Source organism: Calidris pugnax, unplaced genomic scaffold (assembly GCF_001431845.1).
Source record: "Calidris pugnax isolate Ruff unplaced genomic scaffold, ASM143184v1 scaffold27, whole genome shotgun sequence".
In the NCBI taxonomy this organism is placed as follows: Eukaryota; Metazoa; Chordata; class Aves; order Charadriiformes; family Scolopacidae; genus Calidris; species Calidris pugnax.
In genome coordinates, this window is record NW_015090893.1 from 3,765,629 (window position 1) to 3,788,558 (window position 22,930).

Genomic DNA, 22,930 nt, shown 5'->3' on the forward strand with positions numbered 1-22,930 from the left:
ACAAAAAACCCACCCCCCAAAAAACAAAGAAACAAAAGAAAACCACCAAAAAGACCAAAACAACCAAAACCAAAATTTGAAATAGCACATTCCTTGCTGGACTCTGAAGCTAATCAAGAATTCAATTTAAAGTAAACCACAATCAACCCCAGCATACTGTATTTAAAGAAAACACATTTCCATTTATATATCCTTTAATATTATTAATAACACTTAGTGACTGGACACGTCACTAGTTTATGCCTTCTGGATTCAACTCTTTTTAAATTTAGTTATATCCAATAATATAACCAATATTAGCAAGATATGAATTGAATTTATTCTAGTACTAGCAAACAGGAAAGCTAATTAGTGGCACCAATTTACTTCAGAACTGGATTTTTACGATTTGCTAGGTTATGACCTATAATTAAATGTATTTTGTGCGTTTCTTCCACCAAGATAATTGATATAATGCATAATGCAAGATGCTTTAGGGCCACTTCTTTCTAAAATGCAATTAAAATTAAACCACACTGTCAAAGACAGAATGTGTTGGACATTTCAAGGCTCCAAATCTTTATGTCAGTGTTACGTGGTTAATGAAAACAAAAGAACACAGAAAAGAATAAGCCAATTTGTTTTAAGTGGCACAGATGAAATCACACACTTTCCACAGAATCCCATATGCTTCTATGTAATCCAAGTAAGCCTAAGAACATTAATAAGCAAACTGCATCACAGCACTTTCAAAAACACACTAGTGAACTAACTTCTTGTTTTCAAGAAAAACTAAGTACATCACCTGAAAAGATTACACCACTCTCAGGGATTTTCTTCCAGTCTTAAAAATTGTTACATTTCAACTGAAGAGGTCTTAGGAACAGCCAGGAATGATACAGATGATCAAATCACAAAAATGTCTTTGGAATGATTCAATCTAAATACTTAATTAAATAATTGAGAGCAACAAAAATGTAAGCCTGTTTTAAAGTTGTGTGCTGACAGCATACAAATGTGCATTTTTTTTTTTTTTAAGCAGCAGAAGAAGATTGTAAATTTTATGAAGTTATCACTGTACAGTCTAAAATGTGTTGTTCTTCCTTTCTGAATCAGTATAAGCTGTTTTATGTTATCTACAAAATGCTGTTTTCAGTTCTCTACAATCTGATTTATTTGTTTAAAATACTAGGCCATGCTCTGTTACCATTTAGAAATTAGTATTTCCACTAATTTCTATAACAATTAGTTTGTTACTGAAAATAACTGCAACTGGCAGAACAACCTGTGATACCTCACTGGACTTGAAATAAAATGGGAAATGAAAGGAAAAGTGGGAGTTACAGGGTGAGAAAGACAGCAAAATGAACACAAGTGTGAAAAATAATAAATATTTAAGATGGCAGTGTGGGATAACACACAAAAGTAGGACATTCCCATTTGAAATCCAAGTGCCCTTCAAAGTTTCCAGATGTTTTAAAATAGCAAAGAACCGAGCAGATACAGAATCATATCACCCTTTATTTTCTTGGAATGGAGTAGGTTTTTTAAGTCAAGTTAAGATTAGGACTAACTCAGCCAAAAGTTTTACAAAATGATACAAAAGAAAAACCTGAATTAAAATTCTCCAACAAAAAAAAGCTCTCCTGCATACTTGATGTAGGTGTCTTAAGAACTGCACTATGCAATCCAGAGCTGCAAAATACTATGAAGGTTGTTAACACTAGAAGTTTTTAAAGACTAGGTGCCTGTGAGTCACAGTAGTATCCAAATCAGACAGGAAAAAGTCAATGTGAACATGCCTTACCGTAACCACACAAATAGATTTATTATAGAACTAATTTCAGAAAAGCATTCATTTACATTGCATGAATATTTTAACACTGCTACATTACACAGGCTAAAAACATATAGGCTTTTTTTCCTGAAATGTCTTCGTTAGAAATAAAAGGATATATAATGTGGTTCACCAACTACTTTGGGTGAGGAGTCCTTGTAACTTGTCCCTGTCCTGTGTAAACAGGACTTCTCTGGTGAATACTGGAGAAGAGGTGATCACTGCCATGTGTTTGGACTAATGCTAAGGGTATCTGTTCCACAGCTATTTGATGAAAGGCACATTGCCACGTGTACCTTTTTGTGTACCACCACATATAGACAGAATTTATGAAGGGGACTTAGAGGCTAGCAATAACTGAAGCTGCAGACAGTCCCCCAAATACGTCCAAATTCTCTCATTTTGGCAGGAAGAGAGAACAAAAGCATGAATGGAATGGACAAATACAGATTAAATATAACGCAATGGAATCCAGTTGCAAGGACAAATCAGTAGAGCTCATGAATATCCAAACAGAACATCCAGGAAAGACAAATCAGTAGAGATGTTCTCATGAATATCCAAACAGAACATCCAGGAACAGGATCCAGTAATCAACCACATTCATCCATAATAACCTACGTCCCTTTGATCACATAAACCACTCTGATTCTTTGATCAGTTATACTTGATGGGCAATTAACTGCCAGCTGAATAAGCTCACCAAGGGATTTTTTTTGGTTTTGGTTATTTTGGTCTTCCCCTCCCTCCCCAGTGACAGCAGATTAACATTATCAGTCAATATTATCATCCATGTGGATAAAGCAAGCCCTGTATTACTGCAGGCATCCCCTTTGCCCACCATTTACCCAATTTCTTAGCATTTCTTGAACTTATTACCTCAATTTTGACTAATCAACCCATTATTTTCCAGTGGAAAAGTGTCCAAAGCATAAAATGAAAGCAACTAATCACTCAAGACACTGTAAAACCTTTACAGCTCTCAAAATCTTTTTTTTTTGACTTTTGAAAAATTGAACGTATACAAAAAGTCTCTGAATACATACACATTCTATACTAATTATTTATTGAGACAAAATAATCAACAAATAGATTCTTAGAAGTACTGCAATATTCTCTTTCTACATCAAACCACTGCAAAAATTTTCAAATCATGAGGACCCTGACGGTGAGTTAAGTGATAGAATTTTCTATAAGCAACATGTAAGTAAAATTATGTTTTAACATGTAGCTATCAGATCTCCTGTTACTTCGTTATGCAGGAAGGAAAAACTAAATGAATGCTTTTATTTTGACCAAGAACCTCCTCATCCTCTCTCAGCTTTCTTCTCACTTGTAAAGATGTCTTAGCCCTCCTCTGTCAACTTGGAAGCTCTTACTGTCACCAGACAGAAAGAAAACAACTCGCTGTGTATGAGGACTGTCGTATGCCAATAGATTTGGCTGTCAAGCACTGAAAAGTACTGTCACTCAGTGTCAGAAGACTAACAAAGCAATTATCAAAAAACCCCACTCATGAAGCCCAAAACATGCAGATTAAATGAGACTCAGACAAATTTACCTAGTTAGAAATATCTCTCTAGACTAAAAAGGTGTGACTTCTCCTCAATGATCCCACAAAGTCTCCCCCCCACCACCATGAAAATAGAACCTGAAAGACCCTTGTTCACTCTTTTGGACTTGGTAAACATTTGAAGAGCTATTTCAAGGGAAATACTCTTAGACCAGCCACTATGAGAATATCACTTTCCTATTGCCAATTAACTCCTAGAAAAGTAATCACCTTGATGGCTGGTCAGGATGCAAACTGGTCTCAAGAAGGCAAATTCATTGAGGAAGGTGACTTTTTAAAAGATTGAATTTGTTATGAAAAGAACTCCAGAAAGCTAAGCAGTCATGTCAAACTCACAAACCAAGTTATATGGTATCACTAACAGATAGTTCATTGTAAAGTCATAATTAAACTGTATTGTGTAGCAGGTGAAGCAGAATAAGAACACCAAAGGACATCTTGATTCATCCCAAGCATCCCTGGGCCCATAAGGCTGAACAATTTCAACTCCTCTTTAATTGGTAAATACAGTCATATTACAGAAATTCTTCATGCTGTTGATTCTGTCCAGGTAATATGTCTGTGTAGCAGAATGCTTATCAGTGTTTTAATAGTCACTACAATCATTGAAACCTAAATCGTTCCTAAATAAGGATTTCTGAGGATTATTCTCTAACGTCTGGTGGTATATTCGATTCCATTCATCCACCCTCACAGCTCAGTTGTAATAAGCAACCATTTCATTTCTGAAGCAAAGACTTAATTTCAGACTGTTGAATGACTAAGCCTACTTAATCTATTAGTTGCCTAGTAAGCCCACTAAATAATTGCCTTATTTCTAGAAGAAAAAGATGTGCAGTAATCCAGTGTACGTTACATTGGGTTGCTGATTTCATTTGGCACATCCTGAAAGCTAACAGCTCACACCAAATTTCACTGGAAGGCAAACATTAATTTTTTAAGCACACTTCCAGGTTAGTGCCTTCTGTATATATTAACTTTTCCTGTGGAAGATCATAACAGATTTAATAGGCTTACTAAGGACAAACAGCATCCCTTCATAAACACTGAAATGGGAGATACACAGTCACAGTATTTCTGCCTGTAGTTGAAACGAACCAAACACCTCAAAACATGACTTTCCAAAGGAACTACATTCTCTCATTTAGAGGTGGTGAGGTCATTACACTAAATGAACCCAGTGCACAAAGATAAATCAATAAACTAAAAATTACAAAAACATCTTGCATGTCAGCAAAGTTATGCAAAATACCTACTAAAGAATTTGCATATACCTGCTTTCACATGAGAAGTGGCTAACAGGTGTGTTTGTTTGATTTTTTTTATGGTGGAGTAAAATACCAGTTCCAGTAAACTAGACAGGCTTCAACTGACAGACTACTTCTGTTTACATATTAAACACTAACATGAAAACAGAAACCTCATCTCTGTCTCTGCTGACCTTGTTCCATGTGTCACAATCTATATGCAAATCTAAGACAGAGATACATTGAAGGACGAAGATGCGGAAGATACAATTCTGGAACCAATTTTGATCCTAGGAAAAGTTATATCCTCAACATTAATGAGTCAGATCTGCAGAGCAGACTATTCACCTCAGTTCCTTCAAAATAGGATGGGCAATTAAAAATCTGAACTAAAATAAAATCATCAGTAATTCTCCGTCTTGCACGAAGATATTTCTATGTAAGATAACTAATTACAATTTCTGTGCAAACATTAGAAGGCTATGGGGATCAAAAGTCCTGATGCTAAATACTTTTTCCAGCTGACTTAAGTTGTATATGTTTACGTACAAGCATTCTAATACAGATTTAGCTGTGTTTTTACGCACACAATCCAAGTACCTTCAAAATTTTCACGGGCTATGAACAACTTGAAACTACAGCTTCATACAGTATTTAATCAGCTCTTTTGAATTTAACCTTAAGGAGCCAGTTGAGGGAGATATGTTTGGCAAAGCTTCAATATATGGATGTCTAACATCATCCTGCACCAAATGGACGTTTTCACAATGTTGTATTAATCTGCTGCTCAGAACAAAACCACCAGCACACAGGCCAGAAAGTGCTGTGACTGTTTTAAAAGTGAGCTCTTCAAGTCAGAGGTCAATTCTGAAAATATATACCTTTCTTTCTAACATTTTGTTTCTTTCAGCTATACAAAATGGGTAATTATGAAATACCAGTAAACAAATTACTTCTCCCAAATTTGTATACTACTTCAGAGATTAACAGAGTGGCTGAAGTATTTTGAACAGAACATTATCTTTGCTGGAGAGCGGGGTAGTCCAGAGTACTGCAAATTGTATGCCAAGTTCAGTGAAAAGCTTGCTCCTGAGATGTTTAAGTGAAAACATTTTCCCCTCTTTTTCGACAAATTAAACAGTCTTATAACCCTCAACCCAGGGATTCAGCTGTTTGCAAATGAAGGCCAGTTCGGTACAGCACAGGCACGTGACCTTGGCTCACTTTTGCTAAGAAAGCTGTTTTTAAGGTATGAGAAGGTATGTGATCTAAGGGAATGCAAGATAAAAGCACTAAAACCAAACAGAACAGGGCAGCTACTCATAGCATAATATTTAGTTGCTCAAGAGACACATTCACAAGGAGGAGTATAAAACTCCTAAGGAAGAAAAGCAGAGAACTGGAAAAGAACAACTGAACAACAGTGACGCTTCATGTGTTCTAAGGAGCAGCGGAGGCCAGTCCTTTGACACACGTGATCACATAAAGGCTCAGCCTACTAGTTTGGTTGATACTGGCTTCTTATCGCATCTCTCAGAATAAATAACTATTCTGGACTCCAGTGAACCTTTTGTACTTGGTCTCTCTGCATCTTTTAAAAACCCACAGAAAGCGGGTCACTTTCTGACAAGTTCAAAAAAACATTCTTGGTTAGCCTATAAAAACCCTGCCCGAACAGCTTTTTAATAATTCCATATTTCATCAAAAAAATTGCAATTTTTATTTTTGATGTTACTATTTGCACAACTATGACCAGTTTGTACTTTTAAAATCTACAATTATTTCATATTGCAAGGTGGAAACAGTAGAAGTGACACTTTTCTGGATGATGTATTTGAAACAACTGAGGGTTGGGAGAATAACTGTTCTGCTGAGTTCATGAAGATAACTCATGAATTACAGTCATCCTTTGTGAAAGTACGTTTTTTTTTTCCTTGCCTGTACTGTATCCTAGATATAGTAAGATTCCATAGATTTTTTGAAATGCATTTAGGATTTTCTGCTCGCACTTGCTTATCAGTATTTCATTGAAAACTCTTATCATTCTTGAATTGTTTGAAAGTCATCAGATATATATCCAATACATTTGAAAGAGACATCTAAAGCTTAAGTTGCTGCCAGGTGCTCAGTAAGGAAAAAGTTTTAAAATTTCACAAATTCCATCATGACATGTCACACTTTTACATTAACCTTTAAAGCTGTAATGCATCATGACTAGGAAAGCAGGTATCACTGAAACTTTTCAGTCTCACTTATGGCAAACCTCTGCTTTTATTAGCACTAGAATACTTGAAATATGAATGTGGAAAATTTGATTTAAAATATATTGTCAGTTGGACTTTGATAAATGAGACATTGCACTATCATTGGAACAACTTCAAGTAATCGGTCTGCGGATATACGTCTGTAGGACGTATGAAAAAGACATTCCTCTGCAAGTCATTTTTCTAAAAAATGATCATTCCGATACCTTTGTTTAAAAGCATGCTTGTCTCTTAATACCCTGTTGTGGTGTAAAAATTACAGTATGTTAAGAAGATTAAAAAGAACTTATAACTTTATTCTTTTTAGCTTATACAAACTAAAAACACATCCCTTCTGGTTTTTCTGTTGTGTTACCTGATTAGAAACACAAGGAAAACAAATTTAAAAGAAATCACAGTGACATCCTAAATGACAAAACAATACATTCAATATTTTTCTTCATTTTACTGTACTGACTGAAAAAATCACTAGTACTTGAAAATGAACTTGTAAGATAATCTTAATTGCATTGTTAGACTCAGAATTATACATAAAAGATCAAATCTGTGTATTCTTCCTCTTGCAAGTCATGTGATGTAATAGCTAAAGGGCTGCAGAAGGAGAGTTGGTGGACGTGAATATGTTGGGATGAACCAGACTTCTTCCAATTAATTGTTTTCTTTACTGTCCTTATCTTTTTATTCTATATGACTCACCTTTCACTTGCTACTTTCTCAGTAAGACATAGACTTTAAGAATGGCAAAAATGGTAAGAAAAAGCTAAGAGGGAAATTCAATTTATGGACAAAAACAATTTCAAGAGGAAAAAAAACGCTTTTACCTGAACTCAGTCACAAGCAAACACAGTTCAAAACCGCACATTTACAGTGCTTTTTCTGTGCTTCGTAATCTTGGCCAAGCTGGGCTTTGCCCAGCTTGGATAATTTCCCAGCAGGCTGCATTTAAAAGTTATGTCATCATCTGAGTTTTCTCTGTTGATAAATGTTTCCATAAATGCTAACAGACTTCAGTGCTGCTGCTTTGGTTTTGCAAAAAAAAACAAAACGTGCAAGTGCTATCAAGGCCTTCTGGTAGATGGAGGGACATCAGTGGTAAGCAAGGCAGTGCAATTATTATACAAAAGGACTTTTAGAGGAGATCTTCCTACTCCAACCATTAAGCCTTCATCAAATGCTTGATAATATCAAATTTATCAGAAGAAAAGAAGTTAAAAGCATACACATTCAGATTTGTCCTTTTCTTGAGTATATTGTTAATGCAATTTACTTCATGCCATGTATCCACTGGGGTTTGAATTATTAATATGCTCAAAAGAATCTTTTCAGCTTTAAGTAAAATATTTCAGGAATTGTAATATTGTTAAAAAAAAAAAAAAAAAAAAGACTGCATTTGCGTTTTCATAGCCATAATTGTATTTGGCAAAAAAAGTCCATAGAAAGGTGCCTGTCCTTTTCAATAAAAACAATCGCTCTGGTTCAGGTTAAATAATCTCACCTGCTGTAAAACAATTAAAATCTATTCTGCTACTGAGCACAGCTAGTTGCTTAATAAAAGGGTCATGGAAAAAGCTCAGTTTGCAAAAGAGTCAAAGTCTGCCCACTGTACTTACACAGAAAAAAAAAAAAATTACTTATTTTTAAATTGTCAATAGAATTGCAAACCTCTGTAATGATAAAGCTTGAGGATACTTAAAACTGCTAGAATGTTCCCAAAACCAATTTGGTTTACAGGTTTTTAAAATACATTATTCATGGTATCATGGTTAACAGACTGGTGAAAAAGCTCTGAGTACACAGCTCTAACACATTAAACATATCTTCTTTAAGATTTTATGATTTTATGATTGGTGATACCATTACTACGGCATGCAGCTTTTTTCTTTGCCTCTAGTAGAGTATCTGTGATTACAGAGCATTCTCCATGATTTTAGCTCACACACATTACCATCTCACGCTTCCAGGGAAACTAGGAGTTACACAAGCCTCCACTCCAAGAAAGAGAGAACTTCCTCTACCAGGATGAATCCCCTATATGATACTGCATAGACAGAAGAGTCTTATGCTGTCATCTGCCTGCAAACAAACACATCTCAGTAGAGGGTCTAAAGACTAGGACTATTGTCTGAACACTTTGCAATAAAGAAGGTCCCCAAGTGGGTACCTACAATACTTGAAACAGAAAGGTGAGAAATACAAGCCTGATGGGATCGCTGAGGCCTTGAGAAGCAATGACAAAGGATACGGCCCAGACGACTACAGGCACAGGGTCAGAGAAGATGAGGCACAGACTTGGCACTGGAGACTTCATGGCTATAACACCTCACCAATAGTCAGTTAAAGAAATGCAGACCTGGAGCTTGACAGAAGTGTTTAAGGAGTAACCAGGAGCACAAAGAAATAATATCTAAAATACGTAAGAGTAACTGAAACAATAAACAGCAATGGACAATAAAAGGTACTATTCAAACAGCTTGTTATACACTGTTTGGATCTATCACTAGTGGTACCCACTATGCTTTAAGTGTTATGTTTGACACTTATTCCATCAGCTATGGTTTGAGAGAGCACAGTGTGACAAATAGCCGTTAACTTGGAGCACTTTTTATGACGCAGCTACACTCAAGAGCTGGACTTGTTCACATTTTCTTCAGTATTATTTAAGAGACAATGGTTGTAGCAACTGTACGAATTTCAAGTACAGACAGTGACAACTTTCACTAACACAGCACAGCTTACTTGCTGTTTGGAAGTGGTCTAATTTCTTATAATAAGCGCAAAGTCTTTCTAGTTACATAATACCACCTTGCCACAGCAGAACTCCACTGCCGGGTATTAATGACAAGCAAGCTTTGGAATTCCAGTAGCAACCTTACATTCACCAGGTGATGCTTTAACATGCAACTTGTACTGTTTGCTGCCTGTTACAGTCTCCCAAGAGCTGGCTAATCTCCAAATAAAGAACAGCTATTCACAGTCTCCAGTTTATTTCTGCAGCAGCCCTTCTTTTATAGCACTGCAGGCACATTTGTATAGCAAATACTGTTTTACACTATTACAAGCATGTGTTTATACTGCATGCATGACATAGTCTAAAAAGTTTCTTCTAACTTCTGCAATTTTTGCATCTGACAGTTCTACACGATGCCTACAACCACTGAAAGGAAAAAGCCCACCATGCAATTCTAGGGCCTTGCACACACCTCATTGTGTTGTATGTACATTCCATCAAGGAATTAAAAAAGCTAATTTCAACTTGAACACACATCAAAATGATATATGTAGAGCAGTTAATAGAACCTACAATATTTATCTTTTATTCATCACAAAAGTGAACATCATTGCTTGATTACATAATTATATCAAAATTAGGAAGTGTTTAAAGAAAGCAGCATGCTACACCAACACTTTTTTTTCTTTCTGTATGACACAGAGACCACTGGTTCACTTAATTCACTCGTGGCCTCAACTACAATGAATGGCTAGAAGCTATTTCAATTATTCTAGGGAGTTACTCATTATCTAGCTTGCACAACAACATTTAAAACTTTGCATTACTTTAGCTCAGATAATCGTAACCGCTTTTATAGAAGTCTTAAAAACACTTCTTAAGAAAAACTATATAGGAGGTCTAAAAGGGTACTTAAAAGCAGCAACTCCACAGCCCTTTGCATCACATGTTTCTCATGTAAGTATTTTATGTGAAATGAACATAGAGTTGGCTACAGGAACTGCATTTTTCCATCCTGAAGTATGTGGTAACAGGAAAAATGATCACTAATACTTTGTAAAATGTTATTAATAGATAATAAACACACATATTTACTCAGCAAAAGGATCCAACCACCTTATTTTACATTTATAAGCGTATTCATATTTGCAGTGCAAGTAGCAACCCTCAAACAAATACTATGTTATCACAAAGATGATATCAGCAGTGAGCAAAACAGCATGTTACTAAAAACTCACTGCAGAAAAGTATTGTTAACAGCTAAGGAGTGTTAGTAGCATTTAGAAGGTTATCAACTTCACGAAGGCCACAAAGAGGACAAAACAACATCTATTTCTAGACTGAACGTCTGCATGGCAAATGCAACAAAGATACAAATCCATATAACATTGTTTATTTGAACAGGAATCAAATATGCTTTTTTCTTCAAAAACTTTCAAAATTTGTGATTTTTATTTTTTAGTTTCAGAAAGCTCCATTTCTTTGGGGAGGAGGAAGATAGTGGGGGAGAGAAGAGGGAAGGAAGGGAAATATAGGGAAGTTTGGGGCTATAAAACTGAGAGAAGAAAAAAATAGTCCTAAACATAATTTAGAGAGGCTGTGAAAAGGGGCAATCTGCAAGACAGAGGTCATAGATCTGGGTTTCGCTATAATTGAACTAAGTGACAGACATTTAAAATAATATTGAATTGGTCTGATCATGTTTAAAAAGACTGTCTCTATCCCCAGTTTTAGAGACATGAGATACCTACTATAAAAGGCCACATAATACTACGTTTAGCTCAAAAGCCTAGTTAGAAGCATTAACACAGACCAGAACAGAAAGTTTTACAAAGTTTAACAAAAAAATTACCATCTAACTGTACCCTGGCTCACAACTAACAAAATTAAATAGCTACATATCGTACACAATCAAAGCAGAATAGATTTCAAGTTTTATTTACTAAAAATTTATGTACCTCTTTCTCTGCTCTGTTCCTGTTGCAAACAGACTAAAATATCAACATAAATAATTTCCATATAATTACGTGAGAGGATATTCTTCTCCAGGTCATATATTTCTAGATATTAAAGGCTTTTTGTAAGTGTCGGAAGTTAAAGTGGCAGACATTTAGCATTACAACCATTAATTGTCACTCCATATTCATATGTACTCTGTCCTGAAGAGGTAATCAGTTTCCACTCCTGAAATTTATATGCATCAACCAATAAACAAATAAAAGCAAGAGCTATCTGGCAAGTGAAAGCACAGAGACTTTCTGTATCCATTGGGACATTCTGACTGATCTACACATTAAATCCATTCAGTGAAATTATTGATTTCAAGAACCTTTTATGGAAATCTACCTGGAATGAAGAAAAATAGGAAGTAGTCTGTGGAGAGTTTCCTTTTCCATTCATATTCAAAGCAAAAAGTTTTATTAGACAACTGCACTTCCACCTAAGTCTATCTGCAGATAGAGAAATGCCATACATCTTAGATCATTCCACAAACTGAACACAAACTAAATAATTGCTCAAAAGTATGGCCAAACATCCTTCAAATACAGGGGAAAATAGGAACTTGACAATGAAAGTTGCAACAGGATGCGCTCCAGCTATTCCAAAAGCAATGCCTTTGGGACCTATCTGCAAAAAGTTCAGATTAAAGCAGTCGACAGACTACCCTACTTAAAAAAAAAACAAACACAAACCAACAACAAAGCAAGACAACACACTCTCCCCCTGCAAACAAAAAACCCACCAAACAAACAAAACCCAACAGATGGAGATACAGAAAACTTGGTCTACAGATTACAGTGTATTTGTCTGAAGAATACCTTTCTTAGCCACAATCAGGAGAAGAGAGGCACAGCTCTGAATCTGATCACCTTCCTCACCCATCTCTGCCCCAAACTAAAAAATAAAAGTAAAGGGAATCAGCCAATTCTGAAGAAACAATATACAGCCTCAAGACACTAGCATTGCCATTGGACAAGTAACACCAGCACAAATTTCTCAGTATCGGTTTCCCAGTTGTCATCAGCTACCATGCTAATCAATTGAAAACTTTCAGTCCTTATATAGTAGCCACAATAAAATACTATCCTACCCTCAGCACCACTGTCTGAGCAAAAAACACCCTCAGAGTGGAAATGTTCATTACAGAATCTCAATGACACCAGTTTGGCAAAATTTCAATTAAAAAGAAAAGCTGTTAGTAGAGGATGGCTTCCGCTCACCAATTAAGATCATTTTTGACAGTGTTACAGGATGATAATCAGTCTAATGGCTTTTATGGATTTCAATCTTCCACTTACTGGCTTAAAATAATAATTCTGCTTTTAAATAAAAGGGCCTGCAAGGCCCTTGTTGCATAGACATGCAGAAGAACACTCGAATTCTCATTCAGAATTGTAGTTTGGTTAATATGTATAAATAATACATATGTAACACAAAACATCTACAGACAATGTATCCCTGTGTTAGTTTGAGTTACAAGAGCCACTCAGTTTAACTACTTTAATTAGGGGGTCTCTTCCATGAGTGCTATCCAAACGGAAAGTTTCCTGACTCATCTCAAAGATTTGAGCTACTCAACGTACTATGTTATTCATTCAGCTCTGCGTATTTCACATGGCATTCATCTCACTTGACAAACGTCAGAATGCCCTTCTCTTGGTCTTCTTCTCAGCTGCTTGGCAGTTTAAGGTATTTAGCCAAAACCAGTTTGGTGTTTTGGAGCCCACTCTTCCTCAACATTCAGAAACCAGAAACAGATACTCCCCCATCTCCCATCAGATTTTTCAGATATCAACTGATAATGCTTACATTTATCAGGGATGTATTCCGCAGTAGTTTTGAAAAGAAAATGCATTTGATACATTCCATTACTATCAACATTTCCCAAAGCTTCAGACATTGCTTGAACCAGCCCTTTCTGCAGTTTCTCAGGTGTCACAGTTTCTGCAGAAAGCAGCAATGTTTTTCATCACATGGTCTTGAATTCACTGTTTGGGGTATGTACAGTTCAGAAGAGAAGCATAACTGAAACCACCAATTCACATTCTTCTCTGCTGATCGCTCCACAATTTAAGCTCTTTGGCATTTTTTATTCACCCTGCCACTCAGGAAACTTCCATGGTAGGAGTAATGAGTATATTTATATAGAGAAAGAAAAGCCAGAGTTCATTGAGATTTTATGCCCAAGGGATATTGTAGCAGCTGCACAGGTATAATTGCTAGTCAATGACAGGGCACAAGCAGGAGGCCAAAGAAGTGCTGATTCAAGCATACCCTTTAACCATTCCTTCATATCACAAGGTACATCTGACAGTTGTTGGAAGTGTGAAAATGCAGTTAAGATCAAATAATGAAATACTAATACAATGGCAGAAGGTGAAGGTGACTAACTAGATAGATAGTGCAAGGGAATGTTTATCACAGAAACATTAAAGAGCAACAACCCCTAAACCACCTAAGAAACAATAGGTTATACAAGTAAACCAAAACAATCTCCACTAACTACAGAACTCACAGGACAGCATACAGTCCCAGCCTTTCAGTTTACAGTTATGGATTTTGGTGTACACCAACACTTCGTGCCCTAATGGATAGACAGGGCCAACTACGACATACGAGAAATTGCTTCCTCCACAGGCTAGGCTCAGACAACCTCTTCTGAAGACCAATGTTTTCAGATGCAATAAGGATCAATGTCTCATTAGAATAAGCTCCAATACTCTGCAGCTCTTCCAAGAAGCGAATGCAGCCAGAGCAAGCCAGTCGCTAATGGGCACCAAAATGTCCATCCTATGGCACGACAGGAACATCACCCAAAGCTGGTTTACAATATACTTGAGCTGGATTCAAGCACAGCACTGGTCTCAACGTGACTGACCTACATTTTAAGAGTCACACATCAATTGCTTTGGTAAAATTTAGGACCCTTCAGAATCAGTTAATTTTTTTCCCCACAGCAGCATTTTTCATCTGTTTTGAAAGTGTATTTCATTCTATCTGTTTTGCCCCATCACTACAGATTTGCAGTCTTAGAATCAGCAAAGCTGTCCAGAATAGAACATTTTGATACCTTGTGTAAGAGGGTATGCGTGCTCCGGCATACTGTCTATATAGTCATAAATTCAATATTGTAGCCTCAGCAATGGTTAATAAGAGTAACAACATATGTAAAGCTAATTTAAGAAATAATTCTTAATATTTGAAATAGTTGTTTTGAATTATTAAATTGCTGTAATAGTACCCCATCAAAATGATAGTGTAACCACTGAAAAAGAAAAACCAAGTTCTCATGTGCATAAAAATACCCGCACTACCACAATCAAGGATTAAAAACTGTAAGAGACACACAGCAGGATCACAGATTTAGGCAGAACTTGTGAAAGTAAAAGCAATCCTCAGCACTCCTCCGTTGCCATAGCCTTCTTTTTTATGTTAGAATTACACATTTTCCCAAGTACTGCATATAATCCATGTTCAGCCATTATTAAATGTTTGTACTATTTAAATCAAGCTAACATTATACTGCAAAACATCATGATCACCTGGATATTTTACTTCAACATACCTGAGTTAAGGATCAAATATGTAATGTCATACTGTAAATCCCAGAGAAGAGTTAATGTGGAGACAGGGACAAAGCTTTATGTATTTTGACAAACATTTAAAAAAGCTGCAAAGTACTTATCAACCAAAGTCTCCAATATTTTTTTCTTTCCCTTTTTTTTCCTTCTTACTCCCCTCAATTCTTGGCTGTGTTAAAAGGTTTTGAAATCTACTTTCCTCTTGCTGTAACATCTCTGGACAACAGTAAAAGCAGAGGGAGGTCAGATTTCTTCATATTAAGTTAATTCTGTACTATTTAAAAACAAAATACTAATAGAAAACATGGTTTCTCTGATGATTTCCTCACATTTCACATGGTAATTTGAATCATACGATTTTTCTGCAGCGGTGCATTAGACTGCAGCTCTACTACGAAGCAGACTGCTAACTCTTCAAATGAACATCAACAGATATGATTCTGTAAATTCAGTTGCTAAATTCGGATACAAAAGACATAAAAACATAAATCTTCAATTTTGCAGTGTTTTAGCAAATTTGCACCGAAACAAGCATTGTGTACACAAGCAGACAATATATGCTTGAGCACCGCAAGCCAGTGAAACTCCACAGAAAACATGGTCCTGTATCAATCCAGTGTCCGCTCAATAGCGCCTTGTCTCTTGCACTGAATGAGGAACTAACATGGGGTATATTCTGCCCAGCTCGTGCGTAAGCTGCACAAGACAACACATCCACTGAGCCTAATTGCCTGTTTTAGTTGCATCCAACCAGGTCTCCCGAAACAATGAAAAGGCCCCCATCCTCTCACAAAATCTCCTGAAACACGGACTAACCATGGAGGCTTATATTACTATATTTCCTGTTTCTAACAGTATATTGCTAATGAATCTGTAATTCCCTAGACACTTACCTGACCCCTCAAATACAGGCAAGAGATGTAGAATAGTCAGACAGATTTCATAATTAATTCCTCAGCTGCTGTTTCTTTCAGTCAGACTGGACAATAATGTTCACTATTTTTTAGTTTATTAAGAGATGTATATCCCATAACTTCAGGGTTTTTTTTCCCTAGTACTTGGAGACATTAGTGCAAGCAGTCTTATTTGCTTTACTCAGCCCATAAATAAATCAAAGTTACTTCTGTCTTGATGAGCAATAAAAACTGAAAATTGTTTACAAGTAAAAAGCTAAAAATAGCAATTTCAACCACTCACTTCCACTCTGACATTTCAGCCAGAAGCATCAGTTCTCTTCAGGGAAGAGAACAGTCAGTAAAACAAGACAACAGTTCATGTTATCCATGCTTTTATCCCTCTGTGATCACCTGACTGGAAACACCAAGGTCACTCAAAGAATCTGATCCTGTTTTTAGGACGGAGCAAAAGTAATTTCCTGAGCATATGCATTTTCTCAAAATGCTCAACAGCATTTGAGCAGAAAATAAGTAATATGATCCCAAGTACACTTCCATTAAGGTATTACCCTAAAAACGGCAGAACAAAAAATCAGGTTTTTAGAATAATATTTGCTTTATGTCCAGAACTCAAGAAGCAAAACCAAAACTGAACTCCAGTTTGCATCAAGTTAACACATCTGCAATCCAGTCCTCTTACCAGGCTTCTTTTTTCATTCAAAGTCTGAACTTTGTACCTAATAGAAAAGCAAACGCAGAAACTACACAACAACAGTCACTCAATTTAAAGCTTGTTTCACATAGAGCGACTGGAGGGACACAGAAGAGAACTACAATTTTAAAAGAAAAATATTTATTGTTTACTGGAGACAAAACTAACACATTTAGAGAAATTTGTAAACACTAACTTATTTTGGAGCTTTTATCTTTGTCTTTCCTTCTTGGAAAATACTTCACACACTATCCTTCAGAAAATAAGCTATTACTATATTTCCTGTTTCTAACAGTATATTGCTAATGAATCTGTAATTCCCTAGACACTTACCTGACCCCTCAAATACAGGCAAGAGATGTAGAATAGTCAGACAGATTTCATAATTAATTCCTCAGCTGCTGTTTCTTTCAGTCAGACTGGACAATAATGTTCACTATTTTTTAGTTTATTAAGAGATGTATATCCCATAACTTCAGGGTTTTTTTTCCCTAGTACTTGGAGACATTAGTGCAAGCAGTCTTATTTGCTTTACTCAGCCCATAAATAAATCAAAGTTACTTCTGTCTTGATGAGCAATAAAAACTGAAAATTGTTTACAAGTAAAAAGCTAAAAATAGCAATTTCAACCACTCACTTCCACTCTGACATTTCAGCCAGAAGCATCAGTTCTCTTCAGGGAAGAGAACAGTCAGTAAAACAAGACAACAGTTCATGTTATCCATGCTTTTATCCCTCTGTGATCACCTGACTGGAAACACCAAGGTCACTCAAAGAATCTGATCCTGTTTTTAGGACGGAGCAAAAGTAATTTCCTGAGCATATGCATTTTCTCAAAATGCTCAACAGCATTTGAGCAGAAAATAAGTAATATGATCCCAAGTACACTTCCATTAAGGTATTACCCTAAAAACGGCAGAACAAAAAATCAGGTTTTTAGAATAATATTTGCTTTATGTCCAGAACTCAAGAAGCAAAACCAAAACTGAACTCCAGTTTGCATCAAGTTAACACATCTGCAATCCAGTCCTCTTACCAGGCTTCTTTTTTCATTCAAAGTCTGAACTTTGTACCTAATAGAAAAGCAAACGCAGAAACTACACAACAACAGTCACTCAATTTAAAGCTTGTTTCACATAGAGCGACTGGAGGGACACAGAAGAGAACTACAATTTTAAAAGAAAAATATTTATTGTTTACTGGAGACAAAACTAACACATTTAGAGAAATTTGTAAACACTAACTTATTTTGGAGCTTTTATCTTTGTCTTTCCTTCTTGGAAAATACTTCACACACTATCCTTCAGAAAATAAGACCTCAGCCATAGAAGTGCTACATTTTATTCACAGATTTGGTATTTGTTGAACTGGGATAAATGTATTGCCAAGTTCTCCAAATCAAGTCCCAGTCAGCATTTTGCTTCATCTTCCAGAGGTCATGGAAGAGCTAAAAATACTTTATCAAGAAGAGGTGAAGTGAAGCAGAGAAGTAAAAATTAACCTCATGCTGTGCATCTTTAACCATTTTTGAATCTAATCTAAAATAATTGTTTAACTATATTTGACCGGTCTTGTGACTGAAAAAAAGAGAAATTAATATTAGCAGAAAAGAAAAAGTGACAGGAAGGCATTTATAAAGCTTTTGTGAACTAACAAATTGGGATACTTTTCAGACCAAAACAGCAGAAATGTGTTAATTTTTCTGTCTTTCCACTCAGGCTAAAAAGATTCAGGCAAAAAGGCCACACTTCAGTACTATGCTCAGGGGATAAGACTAGAAAACTCCCTTTCTTAGGGAGACACAAGAAACAGTCTTCTGAAAGAAGAGATCATCAGGAGAAAAACTACATGCAAAGCTGGGTATGCTACAGCATAATCATTAGGTTTATTTTGTAGATCTACAAGAGAAGTGAACAGGCAGCTCACTTGAGTTTCATAAAAGTGGAGCAACAGAAAATACCTACAGATGTTTTAAAAAAAAACCCAAAACCTAAAAAATAACCAACCAACAAACCCAGATGTCTTAAACAGGCATTTGCTAAACTAGGAACATTAGGGTTCTCCACCTTTTCCCATCTCCCCAGCACTGCCTAAGTAATCTTTTGGCAAATTATTTTAACATTCATTTTTCACCCGATAGACCTTCTTGCTTGTACAATCCCTTTTAGAGGCATAACTTGTTTTCTTTGCTAAGATTTCATTTCCTCCCATCTCAGAACCTGATGAAATCTATTTCTTAGCTCCTCATCTCCCAGTGAAAGCTGACAACAAGTATCAGACAAAATGTAGCTGTCCCGTATGAAGTAATTCATTTCTGTCAAAGATTAGACGTTTTTTTCCGTTAACATAAGATGACTGATATTGTTCAGCAAGATCCAAAAGGGACAATTTAACCACTTAAGTACCAAGAGAGTTCGAGGACCAGGTTTTCTCCTTAAAGCACAGTCCACTGGGTGAAAGCAGATAACCGAGATGGAAGCCACTGGAAGACCTGCTAATTTACTTACATTTGATTTGAGGCTTTGACTCCCTATTTTTAATCGTAACCAAGTATTTTTTAACTACACAATACTCCGCAAAATAGTAATATTACAGAAGTACACATATGAACAATTCTAGCCATCTGAAACTTATTCTCTACTCTATATAGCACAGACAGAAGTCATGAGGCATGTTAGGCACACTTTACATTTGTACTTATTCATGTGCACTTCACTATAGTCAATTTTTTTTTTTTTTAACCTGAAGTACACTTCTTGTACAACTTTCTGCTTATGTTAACAAGGGCAAAATTCTAGAATGAATTCATCTAGATGAATTCATCTAGAATTAGGCAAACACAAACCACAGCAGCTCAACATCCATCCCTGTAGTAACGAGGGGGAGGGAGAAAAAAGAAACAGGCACTTCTGAGATATAAAACAACTCACCCAAAAGCACCCACTTGGAGAGGGACAAGGTGATTCACGCTCTAGAAACGCTTATTCCTCGAAGGAGTGTGGCTGACAGGACCCCACACCGCCCAGAACTTTCCAGATGAATCGCCCGCAGAGCTCTTCACCGCCCCGCACGCCCTGGGAAGCCGTAAAACCAGGGGTTTACGTGCTCCTGCGGGCGTCCCCCCGGCCGCCATTTCCATCTTCCAGAAGGTTCTGGAACCCCGCCTCAGAGAACTCCAGAGAGAGCCGGCAGGCCAGCCCGCCGCTCACCTCCGCCTCGGCGCCCGAGCTCTGCTGCTTCTCCCGTCAGGTCTGACCGAAAACACATAGGAAACTCCACGGTGCGTGGGCTGCCGGCCCCCGCGGGCGCTGGGTGCGGGCGGGAGCGGGGGCCGCGGTCGCGCCTCACCTCACAGCCGCGGGCAGCAGCGGACGGGCGGCGGCGCTGAGGAGAACGGCGCGTGGCCGCGGGGCCCTGCCCGTGCGGGCCTCGTGAGCCCCGGCCAGACCGAGTCCCCTCAGGAAGGTGAGAGACACCGGCACGGTGTGTCTGAAAAGGCGGCAAGAGTGGATTAATTAACTGGTCTGCAGAGCCACGCTCCTAAAGGACACCTGAGCTCGGGCTGCTTCCCCAAGGAGGAGGGAACAACAGGCTAACTTGCAGAGAAAGGTAAAAAAAACGAAAATAAAAAAATAAAAGATATCTTGCTCTTGTAAATGACTAAATTCCCTCAGGACTCGTGGGCAAAAGAAAGGTCTGGTGATGAAATTTGCTGAGCAGGCCATAAGAGCAAGCATAGTGTATTATTTAATTAATAACACTTAATTGAATTGTTTTTTACGATGGACGCTGAGAATAACAAAATAGATGTGAGGAAAAGCTGGGCTTAAAGTTTTCCCAAAGAGAGATATGAAATAGAGAACAAAACATTTTGGTGCTGGCATCTGATGTTTTCCTCAAGAAATAGAGCTTGATGCCAAAAATACTTGAGAATCAGCGTTTGAAAGGTTAATTAGATTCTCCATAAGTGTTTCAATTACAGGAATGAGACATTATCCCATTTAATATGTATCCCGACACATCCTATTTGTTTCAGATTTTCTCTGCCACAGGATTTTTCTTTTGTAGATAAGCATTATTAATCGTAATGTCCTCTCACCACTTCATGTTTACAACTATAGGTCACCTCTGGAGGCAAAGGGCTGCTCTCCTCAAGATCTGCAGGTAAAGCTGTTTCCATCAGCAACAGGAAAACTGCTCTATTCGAGGCACCACAGTAGCCCAGAAGTACACTATGTGCTGTGTTTCTCACACCAAACCTTAAATCTGAATTCTGGGAGATGAAGCTGTACTCGAAGACCCAAGATACTCTCTGAGTAGCCATGAATTATACACAGAGCTGCCCAACCTTGTTAACTGCACAGGATTAGTCATGCAGAAATTCCGGTATGTAGTGCACCCTCTGGATTTCATTCTAGTTTCAAATTACAGTGAATTAAATGTAGTTAAATAAGCATTTGTGAGATCAGAACTGTTTCATGTTTTGAAAGAACGGTTTGCTTTCTGAAAATGTAGTTTTAGCAAGATGAGAATACGTTGCAAGAATATTCCAGTTTTTCTTTACTCTGAATTAGTAAGTGAAAGTAACAAAGCTTCAGCAAGGTAAAAATATTTAGTTAGAATTTCCTTACTTCAATTTCAGTTAAACTTCTATTACAACTGAAAATAATAACAGAAAATAATAAGAGTAGTTAAAGTGGTTTTAATAAGTTCCACTTCAAGTTAAATAAACAATTCTGAAACATTAAAAATCAGTGACAGATGAGTAAAAGTGAATGGAAATAATTTTGAGAATAAGTGGTGCACCACTCCTTTTGGCAAAGATACCGTGTTACTGAACAGATTTTGCTACTGTTTAGGGGTTTTTTTTACCATATCCATAAGAATCATTTATAATTTTGCCGCTGAACTTTATAAGGGCAGAATTTCACCCAATGTTTACCAGTTCTGTGGAATACCGTTTGTGAGAGAAGGTACTGAGAAGTAAAAATGCACCAGGCTCTACACAGTATCTGTGTTCTTGCTTTATGACTTTTGGGGTTGTTTCTTTTTTCATATGTGCAATTCTGAAAACATTTCATTAATATACAGGATGAGTTTCCCTCAGACTGTTCAAATTAAATCCAAACACCATTTGCCAATACTGAGCAGACTGACATGATCTGTGTTTCACAGATCTATAGCAGTGAGTCTAAATTAGTATTCATTCATATAAATGGTGATAGTTCTGTTGTTTTCAACAGAAGCAGGATCACATCTAGATCGCTGGTAACAGAATCCAAGGAATCATTTTCTAGGGGGAAAAAAACCAAACCAAAACACCAAACCCCCAATTTTTTTTAGTGAGGTTTGCAGCATTTTTCAAAAGTGACTGGAAGCTGAGGCAAGCTTAGCTTAAAACAAATAAAAATGACTAGTAAAAATCTCTTTCTTTTCTTTGCTTCCACATAACTAGAAATTTAGTCCACTTCCTGAATGAACAATAGACCCCGTAAGATCAATCAGCAAGCAGACACAAGATGCTTAAGTAAGAACCTAAAAGATCTGCTAGAAGTATGACACGTAAGGTTTTACTAGCTGGCCATTCGTAAACGAGCAAAGCATTGCTAAGAAACTGCAGTCTTTGAAATGGAAATAACAGTTTTCCTTTATCTTAAAATTTACTTTTGCACAGGATTTGAAAGTTTTGTTTTCATTGTTAAAATAGGTTATGTCATAATTTTAATCCAATCTAAGACTCCCTCTGTTCTCAACTTTCACCCCATCTCCTAGTGTTAATCCTTATCAAAGCTACAAGTCCCATCCCTGTGGGCATTAAAAGGAAACGTTTCCCAGTTTTCAGGATTTGTAACTTCAATTATTTTTGCAATTATTTGCTAAATTTAATTTCTGATCTTGCTCTATAATCCCAGTTATAGTTTCTGATCAATTATTTGATGCAACTTCAAAACAACAAATCTTAATTTGCACCTCATGAAACATAATCTTTTATGAGTCCTCTAAAGGTTGGCTACTTGTAGGAATATCTCAAAAAAACCCAGCAAGTCTTCCCTTGGGATTTAAATCAGTTGACAATTTTTGCATAACAATTTAATTAGCAAAATTATCAAGG